At 45.2% G+C, this 27,490-nt stretch overlaps 1 protein-coding gene across 1 annotated transcript in view; it reads right to left on the bottom strand.

Moving 5' to 3' along the window:
- Positions 1 to 27,490, bottom strand: part of LOC106594652 (TBC1 domain family member 1) — a gene marked incomplete at its 5' end in the record, with an annotated part of 122,590 nt that overhangs the window by 36,201 nt on the left and 58,899 nt on the right. The gene's annotated exons all lie outside the window — the stretch shown is intronic.

Here is a 27,490-nt window from a genome sequence, read left to right as displayed (position 1 = left end):
ATCAGAAAATGCTCCTAAACCCGACCCTCGCTCCTAAACCCGACCCTCGCTCCTAAACCCGACCCTCGCTCCTAAACCCGACCCTCGCTCCTAAACCCGACCCTCGCTCCTAAACCCGACCCTCGCTCCTAAACCCGACCCTCGCTCCTAAACCCGACCCTCGCTCCTAAACCCGACCCTCGCTCCTAAACCTCGCTCCTAACCCTCGCTCCTAACCCTCGCTCCTAAACCTGACCCTCGCTCCTAAACCTGACCCTCGCTCCTAAACCTGACCTCGCCTCCAAACCTGACCCTCGCTCCTAAACCTCGCTCCTAAACCTAACCCTCGCTCCTAAACCTGACCCGCCCAAACCCGACCCTCGCTCCTAACCCTCGCTCCTAACCCTGACCCTCGCTCCTAAACCCGACCCTCGCTCCTAAACCCGACCCTCGCTCCTAAACCCGACCTTCGCTCCTAAACCTAACCCTCGCTCCTAAACCTAACCCTCGTTCCTAACCCTCGCTCCTAAACCTAACCCTCGCTCCTAAACCTAACCCCTCGTTCCTGACCCTCGCTCCTAAAGCTGACCCTCGCTCCTAAACCTGACCCTCGCTCCTAAACCTGACCCTCGCTCCTAACCCTCGCTCCTAAACCTAACCCTCGCTCCTAAACCCGACCCTCGCTCCTAAACCCGACCTCGGCTCCTAAACCCGACCTCGCTCCTAAACCCGACCCTCGGCTCCTAAACCCGACCCTCGCCCTAAACCCGACCTTCGCTCCTAAACCTAACCCTCGCTCCTAAACCTAACCCTCGCTCCTAAACCTAACCCTCGCTCCTAAACCTAACCCTCGTTCCTAACCCTCGCTCCTAAACCCAACCCTCGCTCCTAAACCTAACCCTCGCTCCTAAACCTGACCCTCGCTCCTAAACCCGACCCTCGCTCCTAAACCCGACCCTCGCTCCTAAACCCGACCCTCGCTCCTAAACCCGACCCTCGCTCCTAAACCTAACCCTCGCTCCTAAACCCGACCCTCATTCCTAACCCTCGCTCCTAAACCTAACCCTCGTTCCTAAACCTAACCCTCATTCCCGACCCTCGCTCCTAAACCCGACCCTCATTCCTAAACCCGACCCTCGCTCCTAAACCCGACCCTCGCTCCTAAACCCGACCCTCGCTCCTAAACCCGACCCTCGCTCCCTAAAACTAACCTTCCATTAGGTTGGACCACTATGCCTAAACTAAATGAATACCCACTTCTTACAAATTCAACATTTATGGAATATTACAACTAACAGTAAATACAGGTAGGTACAGGTATGGTCAGGTATTCTCTGGAATATTACAACTAAACAGTAAATACAGGTAGTTACAGGTATGTCCAGGTATTCTCTGGAATATTACAACTAAACAGTAAATACAGGTAGTTACAGGTATGTCCAGGTATTCTCTGGAATATTACAACTAAACAGTAAATACAGGTAGGTACAGGTATGGTCAGGTATTCTCTGGAATATTACAACTAAACAGTAAATACAGGTAGGTCCAGGTATGTCCAGGTATTCTCTGGAATATTACAACTAAACAGTAAATACAGGTAGGTCCAGGTATGGTCAGGTATTCTCTGGAATATTACAACTAAACAGTAAATACAGGTAGGTACAGGTATGGTCAGGTATTCTCTGGAATATTACAACTAAACAGTAAATACAGGTAGGTCCAGGTATGGTCAGGTATTCTCTGGAATATTACAACTAAACAGTAAATACAGGTAGGTCCAGGTATGGTCAGGTATTCTCTGGAATATTACAACTAAACAGTAAATACAGGTAGGTACAGGTATGGTCAGGTATTCTCTGGAATATTACAACTAAACAGTAAATACAGGTAGGTCCAGGTATGGTCAGGTATTCTCTGGAATATTACAACTAAACAGTAAATACAGGTAGGTCCAGGTATGGTCAGGTATTCTCTGGAATATTACAACTAAACAGTAAATACAGGTAGGTACAGGTATGGTCAGGTATTCTCTGGAATATTACAACTAAACAGTAAATACAGGTAGGTCCAGGTATGTCCAGGTATTCTCTGGAATATTACAACTAACAGTAAATACAGGTAGGTCCAGGTATGGTCAGGTATTCTCTGGAATATTACAACTAAACAGTAAATACAGGTAGGTCCAGGTATGGTCAGGTATTCTCTGGAATATTACAACTAACAGTAAATACAGGTAGTTACAGGTATGTCCAGGTATTCTCTTCAGTCTACCGTCCTGGTATAACCTGTCCTGTGTGTGTACTTTATGTTTGTAGATAGACATTGTTGATTAGAGATGTGATGACATGATGACACTCCATCTGTCACCAGAGAACTGAAAACAAACACCTGGCTATGGAGAGAGAGAGACTGAATAACAGAGAGAGAGAGAAGGAATAGAGGAGAGAGAGAGACTGAATAACAGAGAGAGAGAAGGAATAGAGGAGAGAGAGAGAGAGAGAAGGAATAGAGGAGAGGGAGAGAGAGAGAAGGAATAGAGGAGAGAGAGAGAGAGAGAGAAGGAATAGAGGAGAGGGAGAGAGAGAGAAGGAATAGAGGAGAGAGAGAGAGAGAGAGAAGGAATAGAGGAGAGGGAGAGAGAGAGAAGGAATAGAGGAGAGAGAGAGAGAGAGAGAAGGAATAGAGGAGAGGGAGAGACTGAATAACAGAGAGAGAGAGAAGGAATAGAGGAGAGAGAGAGAGAGAGAAGGAATAGAGGAGAGGGAGAGAGAGAGAAGGAATAGAGGAGAGAGAGAGAGAGAGAAGGAATAGAGGAGAGGGAGAGAGAGAGAAGGAATAGAGGAGAGAGAGAGACTGAATAACAGAGAGAGAAGGAATAGAGGAGAGAGAGAGACTGAATAACAGAGAGAGAGAAGGAATAGAGGAGAGGGAGAGACTGAATAACAGAGAGAGAGAAGGAATAGAGGAGAGGGAGAGACTGAATAACAGAGAGAGAGAAGGAATAGAGGAGAGGGAGAGACTGGAGAGAGAGAGAAGAAAGAGAGGAGAGAGAGAGACTGAATAACAGAGAGAGAGAGAAAGACAATAAGAGAGAAAGACTGGAGAGAGAAAGGCTGAATAAGACAGAGAGAGAGAGGGAGAGAGAGAGACAGAGGGAGAGAGAGAGAGAGGGAGAGAGAGAGAGGGAGAGAGAGAGAGAGAGAGAGAGAGAGAGAGAGAGAGAGAGGGACAGAGAGAGAGAGAGAGAGAGAGAGAGGGAGAGAGGGAGAGAGAGAGACAGAGGGAGAGAGAGAGAGAGAGAGAGAGAGAGAGAGAGTGAGAGAGAGAGAGAGAGAGAGAGAGAGAGAGAGAGTGACAGAGAGAGAGAGAGAGAGAGAGAGAGAGGGTGAGAGAGAGACAGAGGGAGAGAGAGAGAGGGAGAGAGACAGAGGGAGAGAGACAGAGGGAGAGAGAGAGAGAGAGAGAGAGAGGGACAGAGAGAGAGAGAGAGAGAGAGAGAGAGAGAGAGAGAGAGAGAGAGAGAGAGAGAGAGAGAGGGAGAGACAGAGGGAGAGAGAGAGAGAGAGAGAGAGAGAGAGAGAGAGAGAGAGAGAGAGAGAGAGAGAGAGAGAGAGAGAGAGAGAAAGAGACAGAGGGAGAGAGAGAGAGGGAGAGAGAGAGAGGGAGAGAGAGAGAGGGAGAGAGAGAGGGAGAGAGAGAGGGAGAGAGAGAGGGAGAGAGAGAGGGAGACGGAAAGGTGGTAGATGGTAGGTAAAATGTGTATTACATGTAATACATGTTTTTACAGGTATAAAGGTGGAGTTTACACATGCAGGGACAGTAACAGCCTCTCCTCTCTCTACTTACTGTACCAGACCAACAGTAACCCAGTCTGACCTATAGAGGTTACTTACTGTACCAGACCAACAGTAACCCAGTCTGACCTATAGAGGTTACTTACTGTACCAGACCAACAGTAACCCAGTCTGACCTATAGAGGTTACTTACTGTACCAGACCAACAGTAACCCAGTCTGACCTATAGAGGTTACTTACTGTACCAGACCAACAGTAACCCAGTCTGACCTATAGAGGTTACTTACTGTACCAGACCAACAGTAACCCAGTCTGACCTATAGAGGTTACTTACTGTACCAGACCAACAGTAACCCAGTCTGACCTATAGAGGTTACTTACTGTACCAGACCAACAGTAACCCAGTCTGTCCTATAGAGGTTACTTACTGTACCAGACCAACAGTAACCCAGTCTGACCTATAGAGGTTACTTACTGTACCAGACCAACAGTAACCCAGTCTGACCTATAGAGGTTACTTACTGTACCAGACCAACAGTAACCCAGTCTGTCCTATAGAGGTTACTTACTGTACCAGACCAACAGTAACCCAGTCTGACTGACCTATAGAGGTTACTTACTGTACCAGACCAACAGTAACCCAGTCTGACCTATAGAGGTTACTTACTGTACCAGACCAACAGTAACCCAGTCTGACCTATAGAGGTTACTTACTGTACCAGACCAACAGTAACCCAGTCTGACCTATAGAGGTTACTTACTGTACCAGACCAACAGTAACCCAGTCTGTCCTATAGAGGTTACTTACTGTACCAGACCAACAGTAACCCAGTCTGACCTATAGAGGTTACTTACTGTACCAGACCAACAGTAACCCAGTCTGACCTATAGAGGTTACTTACTGTACCAGACCAACAGTAACCCAGTCTGTCCTATAGAGGTTACTTACTGTACCAGACCAACAGTAACCCAGTCTGACCTATAGAGGTTACTTACTGTACCAGACCAACAGTAACCCAGTCTGTCCTATAGAGGTTACTTACTGTACCAGACCAACAGTAACCCAGTCTGTCCTATAGAGGTTACTTACTGTACCAGACCAACAGTAACCCAGTCTGTCCTATAGAGGTTACTTACTGTACCAGACCAACAGTAACCCAGTCTGTCCTATAGAGGTTACTTACTGTACCAGACCAACAGTAACCCAGTCTGTCCTATAGAGGTTACTTACTGTACCAGACCAACAGTAACCCAGTCTGACCTATAGAGGTTACTTACTGTACCAGACCAACAGTAACCCAGTCTGACCTATAGAGGTTACTTACTGTACCAGACCAACAGTAACCCAGTCTGACCTATAGAGGTTACTTACTGTACCAGACCAACAGTAACCCAGTCTGACCTATAGAGGTTACTTACTGTACCAGACCAACAGTAACCCAGTCTGACCTATAGAGGTTACTTACTGTACCAGACCAACAGTAACCCAGTCTGACCTATAGAGGTTACTTACTGTACCAGACCAACAGTAACCCAGTCTGACCTATAGAGGTTACTTACTGTACCAGACCAACAGTAACCCAGTCTGTCCTATAGAGGTTACTTACTGTACCAGACCAACAGTAACCCAGTCTGTCCTATAGAGGTTACTTACTGTACCAGACCAACAGTAACCCAGTCTGTCCTATAGAGGTTACTTACTGTACCAGACCAACAGTAACCCAGTCTGACCTATAGAGGTTACTTACTGTACCAGACCAACAGTAACCCAGTCTGACCTATAGAGGTTACTTACTGTACCAGACCAACAGTAACCCAGTCTGACCTATAGAGGTTACTTACTGTACCAGACCAACAGTAACCCAGTCTGTCCTATAGAGGTTACTTACTGTACCAGACCAACAGTAACCCAGTCTGACCTATAGAGGTTACTTACTGTACCAGACCAACAGTAACCCAGTCTGACCTATAGAGGTTACTTACTGTACCAGACCAACAGTAACCCAGTCTGACCTATAGAGGTTACTTACTGTACCAGACCAACAGTAACCCAGTCTGACCTATAGAGGTTACTTACTGTACCAGACCAACAGTAACCCAGTCTGACCTATAGAGGTTACTTACTGTACCAGACCAACAGTAACCCAGTCTGACCTATAGAGGTTACTTACTGTACCAGACCAACAGTAACCCAGTCTGACCTATAGAGGTTACTTACTGTACCAGACCAACAGTAACCCAGTCTGACCTATAGAGGTTACTTACTGTACCAGACCAACAGTAACCCAGTCTGACCTATAGAGGTTACTTACTGTACCAGACCAACAGTAACCCAGTCTGACCTATAGAGGTTACTTACTGTACCAGACCAACAGTAACCCAGTCTGACCTATAGAGGTTACTTACTGTACCAGACCAACAGTAACCCAGTCTGACCTATAGAGGTTACTTACTGTACCAGACCAACAGTAACCCAGTCTGACCTATAGAGGTTACTTACTGTACCAGACCAACAGTAACCCAGTCTGACCTATAGAGGTTACTTACTGTACCAGACCAACAGTAACCCAGTCTGACCTATAGAGGTTACTTACTGTACCAGACCAACAGTAACCCAGTCTGACCTATAGAGGTTACTTACTGTACCAGACCAACAGTAACCCAGTCTGACCTATAGAGGTTACTTACTGTACCAGACCAACAGTAACCCAGTCTGACCTATAGAGGTTACTTACTGTACCAGACCAACAGTAACCCAGTCTGTCCTATAGAGGTTACTTACTGTACCAGACCAACAGTAACCCAGTCTGACCTATAGAGGTTACTTACTGTACCAGACCAACAGTAACCCAGTCTGTCCTATAGAGGTTACTTACTGTACCAGACCAACAGTAACCCAGTCTGACCTATAGAGGTTACTTACTGTACCAGACCAACAGTAACCCAGTCTGACCTATAGAGGTTACTTACTGTACCAGACCAACAGTAACCCAGTCTGACCTATAGAGGTTACTTACTGTACCAGACCAACAGTAACCCAGTCTGACCTATAGAGGTTACTTACTGTACCAGACCAACAGTAACCCAGTCTGACCTATAGAGGTTACTTACTGTACCAGACCAACAGTAACCCAGTCTGACCTATAGAGGTTACTTACTGTACCAGACCAACAGTAACCCAGTCTGACCTATAGAGGTTACTTACTGTACCAGACCAACAGTAACCCAGTCTGACCTATAGAGGTTACTTACTGTACCAGACCAACAGTAACCCAGTCTGACCTATAGAGGTTACTTACTGTACCAGACCAACAGTAACCCAGTCTGACCTATAGAGGTTACTTACTGTACCAGACCAACAGTAACCCAGTCTGACCTATAGAGGTTACTTACTGTACCAGACCAACAGTAACCCAGTCTGACCTATAGAGGTTACTTACTGTACCAGACCAACAGTAACCCAGTCTGACCTATAGAGGTTACTTACTGTACCAGACCAACAGTAACCCAGTCTGACCTATAGAGGTTACTTACTGTACCAGACCAACAGTAACCCAGTCTGACCTATAGAGGTTACTTACTGTACCAGACCAACAGTAACCCAGTCTGTCCTATAGAGGTTACTTACTGTACCAGACCAACAGTAACCCAGTCTGACCTATAGAGGTTACTTACTGTACCAGACCAACAGTAACCCAGTCTGTCCTATAGAGGTTACTTACTGTACCAGACCAACAGTAACCCAGTCTGACCTATAGAGGTTACTTACTGTACCAGACCAACAGTAACCCAGTCTGACCTATAGAGGTTACTTACTGTACCAGACCAACAGTAACCCAGTCTGACCTATAGAGGTTACTTACTGTACCAGACCAACAGTAACCCAGTCTGACCTATAGAGGTTACTTACTGTACCAGACCAACAGTAACCCAGTCTGTCCTATAGAGGTTACTTACTGTACCAGACCAACAGTAACCCAGTCTGACCTATAGAGGTTACTTACTGTACCAGACCAACAGTAACCCAGTCTGACCTATAGAGGTTACTTACTGTACCAGACCAACAGTAACCCAGTCTGACCTATAGAGGTTACTTACTGTACCAGACCAACAGTAACCCAGTCTGACCTATAGAGGTTACTTACTGTACCAGACCAACAGTAACCCAGTCTGACCTATAGAGGTTACTTACTGTACCAGACCAACAGTAACCCAGTCTGACCTATAGAGGTTACTTACTGTACCAGACCAACAGTAACCCAGTCTGACCTATAGAGGTTACTTACTGTACCAGACCAACAGTAACCCAGTCTGACCTATAGAGGTTACTTACTGTACCAGACCAACAGTAACCCAGTCTGTCCTATAGAGGTTACTTACTGTACCAGACCAACAGTAACCCAGTCTGTCCTATAGAGGTTACTTACTGTACCAGACCAACAGTAACCCAGTCTGTCCTATAGAGGTTACTTACTGTACCAGACCAACAGTAACCCAGTCTGACCTATAGAGGTTACTTACTGTACCAGACCAACAGTAACCCAGTCTGACCTATAGAGGTTACTTACTGTACCAGACCAACAGTAACCCAGTCTGACCTATAGAGGTTACTTACTGTACCAGACCAACAGTAACCCAGTCTGTCCTATAGAGGTTACTTACTGTACCAGACCAACAGTAACCCAGTCTGACCTATAGAGGTTACTTACTGTACCAGACCAACAGTAACCCAGTCTGACCTATAGAGGTTACTTACTGTACCAGACCAACAGTAACCCAGTCTGACCTATAGAGGTTACTTACTGTACCAGACCAACAGTAACCCAGTCTGTCCTATAGAGGTTACTTACTGTACCAGACCAACAGTAACCCAGTCTGACCTATAGAGGTTACTTACTGTACCAGACCAACAGTAACCCAGTCTGACCTATAGAGGTTACTTACTGTACCAGACCAACAGTAACCCAGTCTGACCTATAGAGGTTACTTACTGTACCAGACCAACAGTAACCCAGTCTGACCTATAGAGGTTACTTACTGTACCAGACCAACAGTAACCCAGTCTGACCTATAGAGGTTACTTACTGTACCAGACCAACAGTAACCCAGTCTGACCTATAGAGGTTACTTACTGTACCAGACCAACAGTAACCCAGTCTGACCTATAGAGGTTACTTACTGTACCAGACCAACAGTAACCCAGTCTGTCCTATAGAGGTTACTTACTGTACCAGACCAACAGTAACCCAGTCTGACCTATAGAGGTTACTTACTGTACCAGACCAACAGTAACCCAGTCTGACCTATAGAGGTTACTTACTGTACCAGACCAACAGTAACCCAGTCTGACCTATAGAGGTTACTTACTGTACCAGACCAACAGTAACCCAGTCTGACCTATAGAGGTTACTTACTGTACCAGACCAACAGTAACCCAGTCTGACCTATAGAGGTTACTTACTGTACCAGACCAACAGTAACCCAGTCTGACCTATAGAGGTTACTTACTGTACCAGACCAACAGTAACCCAGTCTGACCTATAGAGGTTACTTACTGTACCAGACCAACAGTAACCCAGTCTGACCTATAGAGGTTACTTACTGTACCAGACCAACAGTAACCCAGTCTGACCTATAGAGGTTACTTACTGTACCAGACCAACAGTAACCCAGTCTGACCTATAGAGGTTACTTACTGTACCAGACCAACAGTAACCCAGTCTGTCCTATAGAGGTTACTTACTGTACCAGACCAACAGTAACCCAGTCTGACCTATAGAGGTTACTTACTGTACCAGACCAACAGTAACCCAGTCTGACCTATAGAGGTTACTTACTGTACCAGACCAACAGTAACCCAGTCTGACCTATAGAGGTTACTTACTGTACCAGACCAACAGTAACCCAGTCTGACCTATAGAGGTTACTTACTGTACCAGACCAACAGTAACCCAGTCTGACCTATAGAGGTTACTTACTGTACCAGACCAACAGTAACCCAGTCTGACCTATAGAGGTTACTTACTGTACCAGACCAACAGTAACCCAGTCTGACCTATAGAGGTTACTTACTGTACCAGACCAACAGTAACCCAGTCTGACCTATAGAGGTTACTTACTGTACCAGACCAACAGTAACCCAGTCTGACCTATAGAGGTTACTTACTGTACCAGACCAACAGTAACCCAGTCTGACCTATAGAGGTTACTTACTGTACCAGACCAACAGTAACCCAGTCTGACCTATAGAGGTTACTTACTGTACCAGACCAACAGTAACCCAGTCTGACCTATAGAGGTTACTTACTGTACCAGACCAACAGTAACCCAGTCTGTCCTATAGAGGTTACTTACTGTACCAGACCAACAGTAACCCAGTCTGACCTATAGAGGTTACTTACTGTACCAGACCAACAGTAACCCAGTCTGACCTATAGAGGTTACTTACTGTACCAGACCAACAGTAACCCAGTCTGACCTATAGAGGTTACTTACTGTACCAGACCAACAGTAACCCAGTCTGTCCTATAGAGGTTACTTACTGTACCAGACCAACAGTAACCCAGTCTGACCTATAGAGGTTACTTACTGTACCAGACCAACAGTAACCCAGTCTGACCTATAGAGGTTACTTACTGTACCAGACCAACAGTAACCCAGTCTGACCTATAGAGGTTACTTACTGTACCAGACCAACAGTAACCCAGTCTGACCTATAGAGGTTACTTACTGTACCAGACCAACAGTAACCCAGTCTGACCTATAGAGGTTACTTACTGTACCAGACCAACAGTAACCCAGTCTGACCTATAGAGGTTACTTACTGTACCAGACCAACAGTAACCCAGTCTGACCTATAGAGGTTACTTACTGTACCAGACCAACAGTAACCCAGTCTGACCTATAGAGGTTACTTACTGTACCAGACCAACAGTAACCCAGTCTGACCTATAGAGGTTACTTACTGTACCAGACCAACAGTAACCCAGTCTGACCTATAGAGGTTACTTACTGTACCAGACCAACAGTAACCCAGTCTGACCTATAGAGGTTACTTACTGTACCAGACCAACAGTAACCCAGTCTGACCTATAGAGGTTACTTACTGTACCAGACCAACAGTAACCCAGTCTGACCTATAGAGGTTACTTACTGTACCAGACCAACAGTAACCCAGTCTGACCTATAGAGGTTACTTACTGTACCAGACCAACAGTAACCCAGTCTGACCTATAGAGGTTACTTACTGTACCAGACCAACAGTAACCCAGTCTGACCTATAGAGGTTACTTACTGTACCAGACCAACAGTAACCCAGTCTGACCTATAGAGGTTACTTACTGTACCAGACCAACAGTAACCCAGTCTGACCTATAGAGGTTACTTACTGTACCAGACCAACAGTAACCCAGTCTGACCTATAGAGGTTACTTACTGTACCAGACCAACAGTAACCCAGTCTGACCTATAGAGGTTACTTACTGTACCAGACCAACAGTAACCCAGTCTGTCCTATAGAGGTTACTTACTGTACCAGACCAACAGTAACCCAGTCTGACCTATAGAGGTTACTTACTGTACCAGACCAACAGTAACCCAGTCTGACCTATAGAGGTTACTTACTGTACCAGACCAACAGTAACCCAGTCTGACCTATAGAGGTTACTTACTGTACCAGACCAACAGTAACCCAGTCTGACCTATAGAGGTTACTTACTGTACCAGACCAACAGTAACCCAGTCTGACCTATAGAGGTTACTTACTGTACCAGACCAACAGTAACCCAGTCTGACCTATAGAGGTTACTTACTGTACCAGACCAACAGTAACCCAGTCTGACCTATAGAGGTTACTTACTGTACCAGACCAACAGTAACCCAGTCTGACCTATAGAGGTTACTTACTGTACCAGACCAACAGTAACCCAGTCTGACCTATAGAGGTTACTTACTGTACCAGACCAACAGTAACCCAGTCTGACCTATAGAGGTTACTTACTGTACCAGACCAACAGTAACCCAGTCTGACCTATAGAGGTTACTTACTGTACCAGACCAACAGTAACCCAGTCTGACCTATAGAGGTTACTTACTGTACCAGACCAACAGTAACCCAGTCTGACCTATAGAGGTTACTTACTGTACCAGACCAACAGTAACCCAGTCTGACTGACCTATAGAGGTTACTTACTGTACCAGACCAACAGTAACCCAGTCTGACCTATAGAGGTTACTTACTGTACCAGACCAACAGTAACCCAGTCTGACCTATAGAGGTTACTTACTGTACCAGACCAACAGTAACCCAGTCTGACCTATAGAGGTTACTTACTGTACCAGACCAACAGTAACCCAGTCTGACCTATAGAGGTTACTTACTGTACCAGACCAACAGTAACCCAGTCTGACCTATAGAGGTTACTTACTGTACCAGACCAACAGTAACCCAGTCTGACCTATAGAGGTTACTTACTGTACCAGACCAACAGTAACCCAGTCTGACCTATAGAGGTTACTTACTGTACCAGACCAACAGTAACCCAGTCTGACCTATAGAGGTTACTTACTGTACCAGACCAACAGTAACCCAGTCTGACCTATAGAGGTTACTTACTGTACCAGACCAACAGTAACCCAGTCTGACCTATAGAGGTTACTTACTGTACCAGACCAACAGTAACCCAGTCTGACCTATAGAGGTTACTTACTGTACCAGACCAACAGTAACCCAGTCTGACCTATAGAGGTTACTTACTGTACCAGACCAACAGTAACCCAGTCTGACCTATAGAGGTTACTTACTGTACCAGACCAACAGTAACCCAGTCTGACCTATAGAGGTTACTTACTGTACCAGACCAACAGTAACCCAGTCTGACCTATAGAGGTTACTTACTGTACCAGACCAACAGTAACCCAGTCTGTCCTATAGAGGTTACTTACTGTACCAGACCAACAGTAACCCAGTCTGACCTATAGAGGTTACTTACTGTACCAGACCAACAGTAACCCAGTCTGACCTATAGAGGTTACTTACTGTACCAGACCAACAGTAACCCAGTCTGACCTATAGAGGTTACTTACTGTACCAGACCAACAGTAACCCAGTCTGTCCTATAGAGGTTACTTACTGTACCAGACCAACAGTAACCCAGTCTGACCTATAGAGGTTACTTACTGTACCAGACCAACAGTAACCCAGTCTGACCTATAGAGGTTACTTACTGTACCAGACCAACAGTAACCCAGTCTGACCTATAGAGGTTACTTACTGTACCAGACCAACAGTAACCCAGTCTGACCTATAGAGGTTACTTACTGTACCAGACCAACAGTAACCCAGTCTGACCTATAGAGGTTACTTACTGTACCAGACCAACAGTAACCCAGTCTGACCTATAGAGGTTACTTACTGTACCAGACCAACAGTAACCCAGTCTGACCTATAGAGGTTACTTACTGTACCAGACCAACAGTAACCCAGTCTGACCTATAGAGGTTACTTACTGTACCAGACCAACAGTAACCCAGTCTGACCTATAGAGGTTACTTACTGTACCAGACCAACAGTAACCCAGTCTGACCTATAGAGGTTACTTACTGTACCAGACCAACAGTAACCCAGTCTGACCTATAGAGGTTACTTACTGTACCAGACCAACAGTAACCCAGTCTGACCTATAGAGGTTACTTACTGTACCAGACCAACAGTAACCCAGTCTGACCTATAGAGGTTACTTACTGTACCAGACCAACAGTAACCCAGTCTGACCTATAGAGGTTACTTACTGTACCAGACCAACAGTAACCCAGTCTGACCTATAGAGGTTACTTACTGTACCAGACCAACAGTAACCCAGTCTGTCCTATAGAGGTTACTTACTGTACCAGACCAACAGTAACCCAGTCTGACCTATAGAGGTTACTTACTGTACCAGACCAACAGTAACCCAGTCTGACCTATAGAGGTTACTTACTGTACCAGACCAACAGTAACCCAGTCTGACCTATAGAGGTTACTTACTGTACCAGACCAACAGTAACCCAGTCTGTCCTATAGAGGTTACTTACTGTACCAGACCAACAGTAACCCAGTCTGACCTATAGAGGTTACTTACTGTACCAGACCAACAGTAACCCAGTCTGACCTATAGAGGTTACTTACTGTACCAGACCAACAGTAACCCAGTCTGACCTATAGAGGTTACTTACTGTACCAGACCAACAGTAACCCAGTCTGACCTATAGAGGTTACTTACTGTACCAGACCAACAGTAACCCAGTCTGACCTATAGAGGTTACTTACTGTACCAGACCAACAGTAACCCAGTCTGACCTATAGAGGTTACTTACTGTACCAGACCAACAGTAACCCAGTCTGACCTATAGAGGTTACTTACTGTACCAGACCAACAGTAACCCAGTCTGACCTATAGAGGTTACTTACTGTACCAGACCAACAGTAACCCAGTCTGACCTATAGAGGTTACTTACTGTACCAGACCAACAGTAACCCAGTCTGACCTATAGAGGTTACTTACTGTACCAGACCAACAGTAACCCAGTCTGACCTATAGAGGTTACTTACTGTACCAGACCAACAGTAACCCAGTCTGACCTATAGAGGTTACTTACTGTACCAGACCAACAGTAACCCAGTCTGACCTATAGAGGTTACTTACTGTACCAGACCAACAGTAACCCAGTCTGACCTATAGAGGTTACTTACTGTACCAGACCAACAGTAACCCAGTCTGACCTATAGAGGTTACTTACTGTACCAGACCAACAGTAACCCAGTCTGACCTATAGAGGTTACTTACTGTACCAGACCAACAGTAACCCAGTCTGTCCTATAGAGGTTACTTACTGTACCAGACCAACAGTAACCCAGTCTGACCTATAGAGGTTACTTACTGTACCAGACCAACAGTAACCCAGTCTGACCTATAGAGGTTACTTACTGTACCAGACCAACAGTAACCCAGTCTGACCTATAGAGGTTACTTACTGTACCAGACCAACAGTAACCCAGTCTGACCTATAGAGGTTACTTACTGTACCAGACCAACAGTAACCCAGTCTGACCTATAGAGGTTACTTACTGTACCAGACCAACAGTAACCCAGTCTGACCTATAGAGGTTACTTACTGTACCAGACCAACAGTAACCCAGTCTGACCTATAGAGGTTACTTACTGTACCAGACCAACAGTAACCCAGTCTGACCTATAGAGGTTACTTACTGTACCAGACCAACAGTAACCCAGTCTGACCTATAGAGGTTACTTACTGTACCAGACCAACAGTAACCCAGTCTGACCTATAGAGGTTACTTACTGTACCAGACCAACAGTAACCCAGTCTGACCTATAGAGGTTACTTACTGTACCAGACCAACAGTAACCCAGTCTGACCTATAGAGGTTACTTACTGTACCAGACCAACAGTAACCCAGTCTGACCTATAGAGGTTACTTACTGTACCAGACCAACAGTAACCCAGTCTGACCTATAGAGGTTACTTACTGTACCAGACCAACAGTAACCCAGTCTGTCCTATAGAGGTTACTTACTGTACCAGACCAACAGTAACCCAGTCTGTCCTATAGAGGTTACTTACTGTACCAGACCAACAGTAACCCAGTCTGACCTATAGAGGTTACTTACTGTACCAGACCAACAGTAACCCAGTCTGACCTATAGAGGTTACTTACTGTACCAGACCAACAGTAACCCAGTCTGACCTATAGAGGTTACTTACTGTACCAGACCAACAGTAACCCAGTCTGACCTATAGAGGTTACTTACTGTACCAGACCAACAGTAACCCAGTCTGACCTATAGAGGTTACTTACTGTACCAGACCAACAGTAACCCAGTCTGACCTATAGAGGTTACTTACTGTACCAGACCAACAGTAACCCAGTCTGACTGACCTATAGAGGTTACTTACTGTACCAGACCAACAGTAACCCAGTCTGACCTATAGAGGTTACTTACTGTACCAGACCAACAGTAACCCAGTCTGACCTATAGAGGTTACTTACTGTACCAGACCAACAGTAACCCAGTCTGACCTATAGAGGTTACTTACTGTACCAGACCAACAGTAACCCAGTCTGACCTATAGAGGTTACTTACTGTACCAGACCAACAGTAACCCAGTCTGACCTATAGAGGTTACTTACTGTACCAGACCAACAGTAACCCAGTCTGACCTATAGAGGTTACTTACTGTACCAGACCAACAGTAACCCAGTCTGACCTATAGAGGTTACTTACTGTACCAGACCAACAGTAACCCAGTCTGACCTATAGAGGTTACTTACTGTACCAGACCAACAGTAACCCAGTCTGACCTATAGAGGTTACTTACTGTACCAGACCAACAGTAACCCAGTCTGACCTATAGAGGTTACTTACTGTACCAGACCAACAGTAACCCAGTCTGACCTATAGAGGTTACTTACTGTACCAGACCAACAGTAACCCAGTCTGACCTATAGAGGTTACTTACTGTACCAGACCAACAGTAACCCAGTCTGACCTATAGAGGTTACTTACTGTACCAGACCAACAGTAACCCAGTCTGACCTATAGAGGTTACTTACTGTACCAGACCAACAGTAACCCAGTCTGACCTATAGAGGTTACTTACTGTACCAGACCAACAGTAACCCAGTCTGACCTATAGAGGTTACTTACTGTACCAGACCAACAGTAACCCAGTCTGACCTATAGAGGTTACTTACTGTACCAGACCAACAGTAACCCAGTCTGACCTATAGAGGTTACTTACTGTACCAGACCAACAGTAACCCAGTCTGACCTATAGAGGTTACTTACTGTACCAGACCAACAGTAACCCAGTCTGACCTATAGAGGTTACTTACTGTACCAGACCAACAGTAACCCAGTCTGACCTATAGAGGTTACTTACTGTACCAGACCAACAGTAACCCAGTCTGACCTATAGAGGTTACTTACTGTACCAGACCAACAGTAACCCAGTCTGTCCTATAGAGGTTACTTACTGTACCAGACCAACAGTAACCCAGTCTGACCTATAGAGGTTACTTACTGTACCAGACCAACAGTAACCCAGTCTGACCTATAGAGGTTACTTACTGTACCAGACCAACAGTAACCCAGTCTGTCCTATAGAGGTTACTTACTGTACCAGACCAACAGTAACCCAGTCTGACCTATAGAGGTTACTTACTGTACCAGACCAACAGTAACCCAGTCTGACCTATAGAGGTTACTTACTGTACCAGACCAACAGTAACCCAGTCTGACCTATAGAGGTTACTTACTGTACCAGACCAACAGTAACCCAGTCTGACCTATAGAGGTTACTTACTGTACCAGACCAACAGTAACCCAGTCTGACCTATAGAGGTTACTTACTGTACCAGACCAACAGTAACCCAGTCTGACCTATAGAGGTTACTTACTGTACCAGACCAACAGTAACCCAGTCTGACCTATAGAGGTTACTTACTGTACCAGACCAACAGTAACCCAGTCTGACCTATAGAGGTTACTTACTGTACCAGACCAACAGTAACCCAGTCTGACCTATAGAGGTTACTTACTGTACCAGACCAACAGTAACCCAGTCTGACCTATAGAGGTTACTTACTGTACCAGACCAACAGTAACCCAGTCTGACCTATAGAGGTTACTTACTGTACCAGACCAACAGTAACCCAGTCTGACCTATAGAGGTTACTTACTGTACCAGACCAACAGTAACCCAGTCTGACCTATAGAGGTTACTTACTGTACCAGACCAACAGTAACCCAGTCTGACCTATAGAGGTTACTTACTGTACCAGACCAACAGTAACCCAGTCTGACCTATAGAGGTTACTTACTGTACCAGACCAACAGTAACCCAGTCTGACCTATAGAGGTTACTTACTGTACCAGACCAACAGTAACCCAGTCTGACCTATAGAGGTTACTTACTGTACCAGACCAACAGTAACCCAGTCTGACCTATAGAGGTTACTTACTGTACCAGACCAACAGTAACCCAGTCTGACCTATAGAGGTTACTTACTGTACCAGACCAACAGTAACCCAGTCTGACCTATAGAGGTTACTTACTGTACCAGACCAACAGTAACCCAGTCTGACCTATAGAGGTTACTTACTGTACCAGACCAACAGTAACCCAGTCTGACCTATAGAGGTTACTTACTGTACCAGACCAACAGTAACCCAGTCTGACCTATAGAGGTTACTTACTGTACCAGACCAACAGTAACCCAGTCTGACCTATAGAGGTTACTTACTGTACCAGACCAACAGTAACCCAGTCTGACCTATAGAGGTTACTTACTGTACCAGACCAACAGTAACCCAGTCTGACCTATAGAGGTTACTTACTGTACCAGACCAACAGTAACCCAGTCTGACCTATAGAGGTTACTTACTGTACCAGACCAACAGTAACCCAGTCTGACCTATAGAGGTTACTTACTGTACCAGACCAACAGTAACCCAGTCTGACCTATAGAGGTTACTTACTGTACCAGACCAACAGTAACCCAGTCTGACCTATAGAGGTTACTTACTGTACCAGACCAACAGTAACCCAGTCTGTCCTATAGAGGTTACTTACTGTACCAGACCAACAGTAACCCAGTCTGACCTATAGAGGTTACTTACTGTACCAGACCAACAGTAACCCAGTCTGACCTATAGAGGTTACTTACTGTACCAGACCAACAGTAACCCAGTCTGACCTATAGAGGTTACTTACTGTACCAGACCAACAGTAACCCAGTCTGACCTATAGAGGTTACTTACTGTACCAGACCAACAGTAACCCAGTCTGACCTATAGAGGTTACTTACTGTACCAGACCAACAGTAACCCAGTCTGTCCTATAGAGGTTACTTACTGTACCAGACCAACAGTAACCCAGTCTGTCCTATAGAGGTTACTTACTGTACCAGACCAACAGTAACCCAGTCTGACCTATAGAGGTTACTTACTGTACCAGACCAACAGTAACCCAGTCTGACCTATAGAGGTTACTTACTGTACCAGACCAACAGTAACCCAGTCTGACCTATAGAGGTTACTTACTGTACCAGACCAACAGTAACCCAGTCTGACCTATAGAGGTTACTTACTGTACCAGACCAACAGTAACCCAGTCTGACCTATAGAGGTTACTTACTGTACCAGACCAACAGTAACCCAGTCTGACCTATAGAGGTTACTTACTGTACCAGACCAACAGTAACCCAGTCTGACCTATAGAGGTTACTTACTGTACCAGACCAACAGTAACCCAGTCTGACCTATAGAGGTTACTTACTGTACCAGACCAACAGTAACCCAGTCTGACCTATAGAGGTTACTTACTGTACCAGACCAACAGTAACCCAGTCTGTCCTATAGAGGTTACTTACTGTACCAGACCAACAGTAACCCAGTCTGACCTATAGAGGTTACTTACTGTACCAGACCAACAGTAACCCAGTCTGACCTATAGAGGTTACTTACTGTACCAGACCAACAGTAACCCAGTCTGACTGACCTATAGAGGTTACTTACTGTACCAGACCAACAGTAACCCAGTCTGACCTATAGAGGTTACTTACTGTACCAGACCAACAGTAACCCAGTCTGACCTATAGAGGTTACTTACTGTACCAGACCAACAGTAACCCAGTCTGACCTATAGAGGTTACTTACTGTACCAGACCAACAGTAACCCAGTCTGACCTATAGAGGTTACTTACTGTACCAGACCAACAGTAACCCAGTCTGACCTATAGAGGTTACTTACTGTACCAGACCAACAGTAACCCAGTCTGACCTATAGAGGTTACTTACTGTACCAGACCAACAGTAACCCAGTCTGACCTATAGAGGTTACTTACTGTACCAGACCAACAGTAACCCAGTCTGACCTATAGAGGTTACTTACTGTACCAGACCAACAGTAACCCAGTCTGACCTATAGAGGTTACTTACTGTACCAGACCAACAGTAACCCAGTCTGACCTATAGAGGTTACTTACTGTACCAGACCAACAGTAACCCAGTCTGACCTATAGAGGTTACTTACTGTACCAGACCAACAGTAACCCAGTCTGACCTATAGAGGTTACTTACTGTACCAGACCAACAGTAACCCAGTCTGACCTATAGAGGTTACTTACTGTACCAGACCAACAGTAACCCAGTCTGACCTATAGAGGTTACTTACTGTACCAGACCAACAGTAACCCAGTCTGACCTATAGAGGTTACTTACTGTACCAGACCAACAGTAACCCAGTCTGACCTATAGAGGTTACTTACTGTACCAGACCAACAGTAACCCAGTCTGACCTATAGAGGTTACTTACTGTACCAGACCAACAGTAACCCAGTCTGACCTATAGAGGTTACTTACTGTACCAGACCAACAGTAACCCAGTCTGTCCTATAGAGGTTACTTACTGTACCAGACCAACAGTAACCCAGTCTGACCTATAGAGGTTACTTACTGTACCAGACCAACAGTAACCCAGTCTGACCTATAGAGGTTACTTACTGTACCAGACCAACAGTAACCCAGTCTGACCTATAGAGGTTACTTACTGTACCAGACCAACAGTAACCCAGTCTGACCTATAGAGGTTACTTACTGTACCAGACCAACAGTAACCCAGTCTGACCTATAGAGGTTACTTACTGTACCAGACCAACAGTAACCCAGTCTGACCTATAGAGGTTACTTACTGTACCAGACCAACAGTAACCCAGTCTGACCTATAGAGGTTACTTACTGTACCAGACCAACAGTAACCCAGTCTGACCTATAGAGGTTACTTACTGTACCAGACCAACAGTAACCCAGTCTGACCTATAGAGGTTACTTACTGTACCAGACCAACAGTAACCCAGTCTGACCTATAGAGGTTACTTACTGTACCAGACCAACAGTAACCCAGTCTGACCTATAGAGGTTACTTACTGTACCAGACCAACAGTAACCCAGTCTGACCTATAGAGGTTACTTACTGTACCAGACCAACAGTAACCCAGTCTGACCTATAGAGGTTACTTACTGTACCAGACCAACAGTAACCCAGTCTGACCTATAGAGGTTACTTACTGTACCAGACCAACAGTAACCCAGTCTGACCTATAGAGGTTACTTACTGTACCAGACCAACAGTAACCCAGTCTGACCTATAGAGGTTACTTACTGTACCAGACCAACAGTAACCCAGTCTGACCTATAGAGGTTACTTACTGTACCAGACCAACAGTAACCCAGTCTGACCTATAGAGGTTACTTACTGTACCAGACCAACAGTAACCCAGTCTGACCTATAGAGGTTACTTACTGTACCAGACCAACAGTAACCCAGTCTGACCTATAGAGGTTACTTACTGTACCAGACCAACAGTAACCCAGTCTGACCTATAGAGGTTACTTACTGTACCAGACCAACAGTAACCCAGTCTGACCTATAGAGGTTACTTACTGTACCAGACCAACAGTAACCCAGTCTGTCCTATAGAGGTTACTTACTGTACCAGACCAACAGTAACCCAGTCTGACCTATAGAGGTTACTTACTGTACCAGACCAACAGTAACCCAGTCTGACCTATAGAGGTTACTTACTGTACCAGACCAACAGTAACCCAGTCTGACCTATAGAGGTTACTTACTGTACCAGACCAACAGTAACCCAGTCTGACCTATAGAGGTTACTTACTGTACCAGACCAACAGTAACCCAGTCTGACCTATAGAGGTTACTTACTGTACCAGACCAACAGTAACCCAGTCTGACCTATAGAGGTTACTTACTGTACCAGACCAACAGTAACCCAGTCTGACCTATAGAGGTTACTTACTGTACCAGACCAACAGTAACCCAGTCTGACCTATAGAGGTTACTTACTGTACCAGACCAACAGTAACCCAGTCTGACCTATAGAGGTTACTTACTGTACCAGACCAACAGTAACCCAGTCTGACCTATAGAGGTTACTTACTGTACCAGACCAACAGTAACCCAGTCTGACCTATAGAGGTTACTTACTGTACCAGACCAACAGTAACCCAGTCTGACCTATAGAGGTTACTTACTGTACCAGACCAACAGTAACCCAGTCTGACCTATAGAGGTTACTTACTGTACCAGACCAACAGTAACCCAGTCTGACCTATAGAGGTTACTTACTGTACCAGACCAACAGTAACCCAGTCTGACCTATAGAGGTTACTTACTGTACCAGACCAACAGTAACCCAGTCTGACCTATAGAGGTTACTTACTGTACCAGACCAACAGTAACCCAGTCTGACCTATAGAGGTTACTTACTGTACCAGACCAACAGTAACCCAGTCTGTCCTATAGAGGTTACTTACTGTACCAGACCAACAGTAACCCAGTCTGACCTATAGAGGTTACTTACTGTACCAGACCAACAGTAACCCAGTCTGACCTATAGAGGTTACTTACTGTACCAGACCAACAGTAACCCAGTCTGACCTATAGAGGTTACTTACTGTACCAGACCAACAGTAACCCAGTCTGACCTATAGAGGTTACTTACTGTACCAGACCAACAGTAACCCAGTCTGACCTATAGAGGTTACTTACTGTACCAGACCAACAGTAACCCAGTCTGACCTATAGAGGTTACTTACTGTACCAGACCAACAGTAACCCAGTCTGACCTATAGAGGTTACTTACTGTACCAGACCAACAGTAACCCAGTCTGACCTATAGAGGTTACTTACTGTACCAGACCAACAGTAACCCAGTCTGACCTATAGAGGTTACTTACTGTACCAGACCAACAGTAACCCAGTCTGACCTATAGAGGTTACTTACTGTACCAGACCAACAGTAACCCAGTCTGTCCTATAGAGGTTACTTACTGTACCAGACCAACAGTAACCCAGTCTGACCTATAGAGGTTACTTACTGTACCAGACCAACAGTAACCCAGTCTGACCTATAGAGGTTACTTACTGTACCAGACCAACAGTAACCCAGTCTGACCTATAGAGGTTACTTACTGTACCAGACCAACAGTAACCCAGTCTGACCTATAGAGGTTACTTACTGTACCAGACCAACAGTAACCCAGTCTGACCTATAGAGGTTACTTACTGTACCAGACCAACAGTAACCCAGTCTGACCTATAGAGGTTACTTACTGTACCAGACCAACAGTAACCCAGTCTGACCTATAGAGGTTACTTACTGTACCAGACCAACAGTAACCCAGTCTGACCTATAGAGGTTACTTACTGTACCAGACCAACAGTAACCCAGTCTGACCTATAGAGGTTACTTACTGTACCAGACCAACAGTAACCCAGTCTGACCTATAGAGGTTACTTACTGTACCAGACCAACAGTAACCCAGTCTGACCTATAGAGGTTACTTACTGTACCAGACCAACAGTAACCCAGTCTGACCTATAGAGGTTACTTACTGTACCAGACCAACAGTAACCCAGTCTGACCTATAGAGGTTACTTACTGTACCAGACCAACAGTAACCCAGTCTGACCTATAGAGGTTACTTACTGTACCAGACCAACAGTAACCCAGTCTGACCTATAGAGGTTACTTACTGTACCAGACCAACAGTAACCCAGTCTGACCTATAGAGGTTACTTACTGTACCAGACCAACAGTAACCCAGTCTGACCTATAGAGGTTACTTACTGTACCAGACCAACAGTAACCCAGTCTGACCTATAGAGGTTACTTACTGTACCAGACCAACAGTAACCCAGTCTGACCTATAGAGGTTACTTACTGTACCAGACCAACAGTAACCCAGTCTGACCTATAGAGGTTACTTACTGTACCAGACCAACAGTAACCCAGTCTGACCTATAGAGGTTACTTACTGTACCAGACCAACAGTAACCCAGTCTGACCTATAGAGGTTACTTACTGTACCAGACCAACAGTAACCCAGTCTGACCTATAGAGGTTACTTACTGTACCAGACCAACAGTAACCCAGTCTGACCTATAGAGGTTACTTACTGTACCAGACCAACAGTAACCCAGTCTGACCTATAGAGGTTACTTACTGTACCAGACCAACAGTAACCCAGTCTGACCTATAGAGGTTACTTACTGTACCAGACCAACAGTAACCCAGTCTGACCTATAGAGGTTACTTACTGTACCAGACCAACAGTAACCCAGTCTGACCTATAGAGGTTACTTACTGTACCAGACCAACAGTAACCCAGTCTGACCTATAGAGGTTACTTACTGTACCAGACCAACAGTAACCCAGTCTGACCTATAGAGGTTACTTACTGTACCAGACCAACAGTAACCCAGTCTGACCTATAGAGGTTACTTACTGTACCAGACCAACAGTAACCCAGTCTGACCTATAGAGGTTACTTACTGTACCAGACCAACAGTAACCCAGTCTGACCTATAGAGGTTACTTACTGTACCAGACCAACAGTAACCCAGTCTGACCTATAGAGGTTACTTACTGTACCAGACCAACAGTAACCCAGTCTGACCTATAGAGGTTACTTACTGTACCAGACCAACAGTAACCCAGTCTGACCTATAGAGGTTACTTACTGTACCAGACCAACAGTAACCCAGTCTGACCTATAGAGGTTACTTACTGTACCAGACCAACAGTAACCCAGTCTGACCTATAGAGGTTACTTACTGTACCAGACCAACAGTAACCCAGTCTGACCTATAGAGGTTACTTACTGTACCAGACCAACAGTAACCCAGTCTGACCTATAGAGGTTACTTACTGTACCAGACCAACAGTAACCCAGTCTGACCTATAGAGGTTACTTACTGTACCAGACCAACAGTAACCCAGTCTGACCTATAGAGGTTACTTACTGTACCAGACCAACAGTAACCCAGTCTGACCTATAGAGGTTACTTACTGTACCAGACCAACAGTAACCCAGTCTGACCTATAGAGGTTACTTACTGTACCAGACCAACAGTAACCCAGTCTGACCTATAGAGGTTACTTACTGTACCAGACCAACAGTAACCCAGTCTGACCTATAGAGGTTACTTACTGTACCAGACCAACAGTAACCCAGTCTGACCTATAGAGGTTACTTACTGTACCAGACCAACAGTAACCCAGTCTGACCTATAGAGGTTACTTACTGTACCAGACCAACAGTAACCCAGTCTGACCTATAGAGGTTACTTACTGTACCAGACCAACAGTAACCCAGTCTGACCTATAGAGGTTACTTACTGTACCAGACCAACAGTAACCCAGTCTGACCTATAGAGGTTACTTACTGTACCAGACCAACAGTAACCCAGTCTGACCTATAGAGGTTACTTACTGTACCAGACCAACAGTAACCCAGTCTGACCTATAGAGGTTACTTACTGTACCAGACCAACAGTAACCCAGTCTGACCTATAGAGGTTACTTACTGTACCAGACCAACAGTAACCCAGTCTGTCCTATAGAGGTTACTTACTGTACCAGACCAACAGTAACCCAGTCTGACCTATAGAGGTTACTTACTGTACCAGACCAACAGTAACCCAGTCTGACCTATAGAGGTTACTTACTGTACCAGACCAACAGTAACCCAGTCTGACCTATAGAGGTTACTTACTGTACCAGACCAACAGTAACCCAGTCTGACCTATAGAGGTTACTTACTGTACCAGACCAACAGTAACCCAGTCTGACCTATAGAGGTTACTTACTGTACCAGACCAACAGTAACCCAGTCTGACCTATAGAGGTTACTTACTGTACCAGACCAACAGTAACCCAGTCTGACCTATAGAGGTTACTTACTGTACCAGACCAACAGTAACCCAGTCTGACCTATAGAGGTTACTTACTGTACCAGACCAACAGTAACCCAGTCTGACCTATAGAGGTTACTTACTGTACCAGACCAACAGTAACCCAGTCTGACCTATAGAGGTTACTTACTGTACCAGACCAACAGTAACCCAGTCTGTCCTATAGAGGTTACTTACTGTACCAGACCAACAGTAACCCAGTCTGACCTATAGAGGTTACTTACTGTACCAGACCAACAGTAACCCAGTCTGACCTATAGAGGTTACTTACTGTACCAGACCAACAGTAACCCAGTCTGACCTATAGAGGTTACTTACTGTACCAGACCAACAGTAACCCAGTCTGACCTATAGAGGTTACTTACTGTACCAGACCAACAGTAACCCAGTCTGACCTATAGAGGTTACTTACTGTACCAGACCAACAGTAACCCAGTCTGACCTATAGAGGTTACTTACTGTACCAGACCAACAGTAACCCAGTCTGACCTATAGAGGTTACTTACTGTACCAGACCAACAGTAACCCAGTCTGACCTATAGAGGTTACTTACTGTACCAGACCAACAGTAACCCAGTCTGACCTATAGAGGTTACTTACTGTACCAGACCAACAGTAACCCAGTCTGACCTATAGAGGTTACTTACTGTACCAGACCAACAGTAACCCAGTCTGACCTATAGAGGTTACTTACTGTACCAGACCAACAGTAACCCAGTCTGACCTATAGAGGTTACTTACTGTACCAGACCAACAGTAACCCAGTCTGACCTATAGAGGTTACTTACTGTACCAGACCAACAGTAACCCAGTCTGACCTATAGAGGTTACTTACTGTACCAGACCAACAGTAACCCAGTCTGACCTATAGAGGTTACTTACTGTACCAGACCAACAGTAACCCAGTCTGACCTATAGAGGTTACTTACTGTACCAGACCAACAGTAACCCAGTCTGACCTATAGAGGTTACTTACTGTACCAGACCAACAGTAACCCAGTCTGACCTATAGAGGTTACTTACTGTACCAGACCAACAGTAACCCAGTCTGACCTATAGAGGTTACTTACTGTACCAGACCAACAGTAACCCAGTCTGACCTATAGAGGTTACTTACTGTACCAGACCAACAGTAACCCAGTCTGACCTATAGAGGTTACTTACTGTACCAGACCAACAGTAACCCAGTCTGACCTATAGAGGTTACTTACTGTACCAGACCAACAGTAACCCAGTCTGACCTATAGAGGTTACTTACTGTACCAGACCAACAGTAACCCAGTCTGTCCTATAGAGGTTACTTACTGTACCAGACCAACAGTAACCCAGTCTGACCTATAGAGGTTACTTACTGTACCAGACCAACAGTAACCCAGTCTGACCTATAGAGGTTACTTACTGTACCAGACCAACAGTAACCCAGTCTGACCTATAGAGGTTACTTACTGTACCAGACCAACAGTAACCCAGTCTGACCTATAGAGGTTACTTACTGTACCAGACCAACAGTAACCCAGTCTGTCCTATAGAGGTTACTTACTGTACCAGACCAACAGTAACCCAGTCTGACCTATAGAGGTTACTTACTGTACCAGACCAACAGTAACCCAGTCTGTCCTATAGAGGTTACTTACTGTACCAGACCAACAGTAACCCAGTCTGTCCTATAGAGGTTACTTACTGTACCAGACCAACAGTAACCCAGTCTGACCTATAGAGGTTACTTACTGTACCAGACCAACAGTAACCCAGTCTGTCCTATAGAGGTTACTTACTGTACCAGACCAACAGTAACCCAGTCTGACCTATAGAGGTTACTTACTGTACCAGACCAACAGTAACCCAGTCTGACCTATAGAGGTTACTTACTGTACCAG

The sequence above is a fragment of the Salmo salar genome, chromosome ssa04 (genome assembly GCF_905237065.1).
Source record: "Salmo salar chromosome ssa04, Ssal_v3.1, whole genome shotgun sequence".
Classification (NCBI taxonomy): domain Eukaryota; kingdom Metazoa; phylum Chordata; class Actinopteri; order Salmoniformes; family Salmonidae; genus Salmo; species Salmo salar.
The sequence above is the reverse complement of the archived record's forward strand: the minus strand, read 5'-3'. Positions and strand labels throughout refer to the sequence as shown.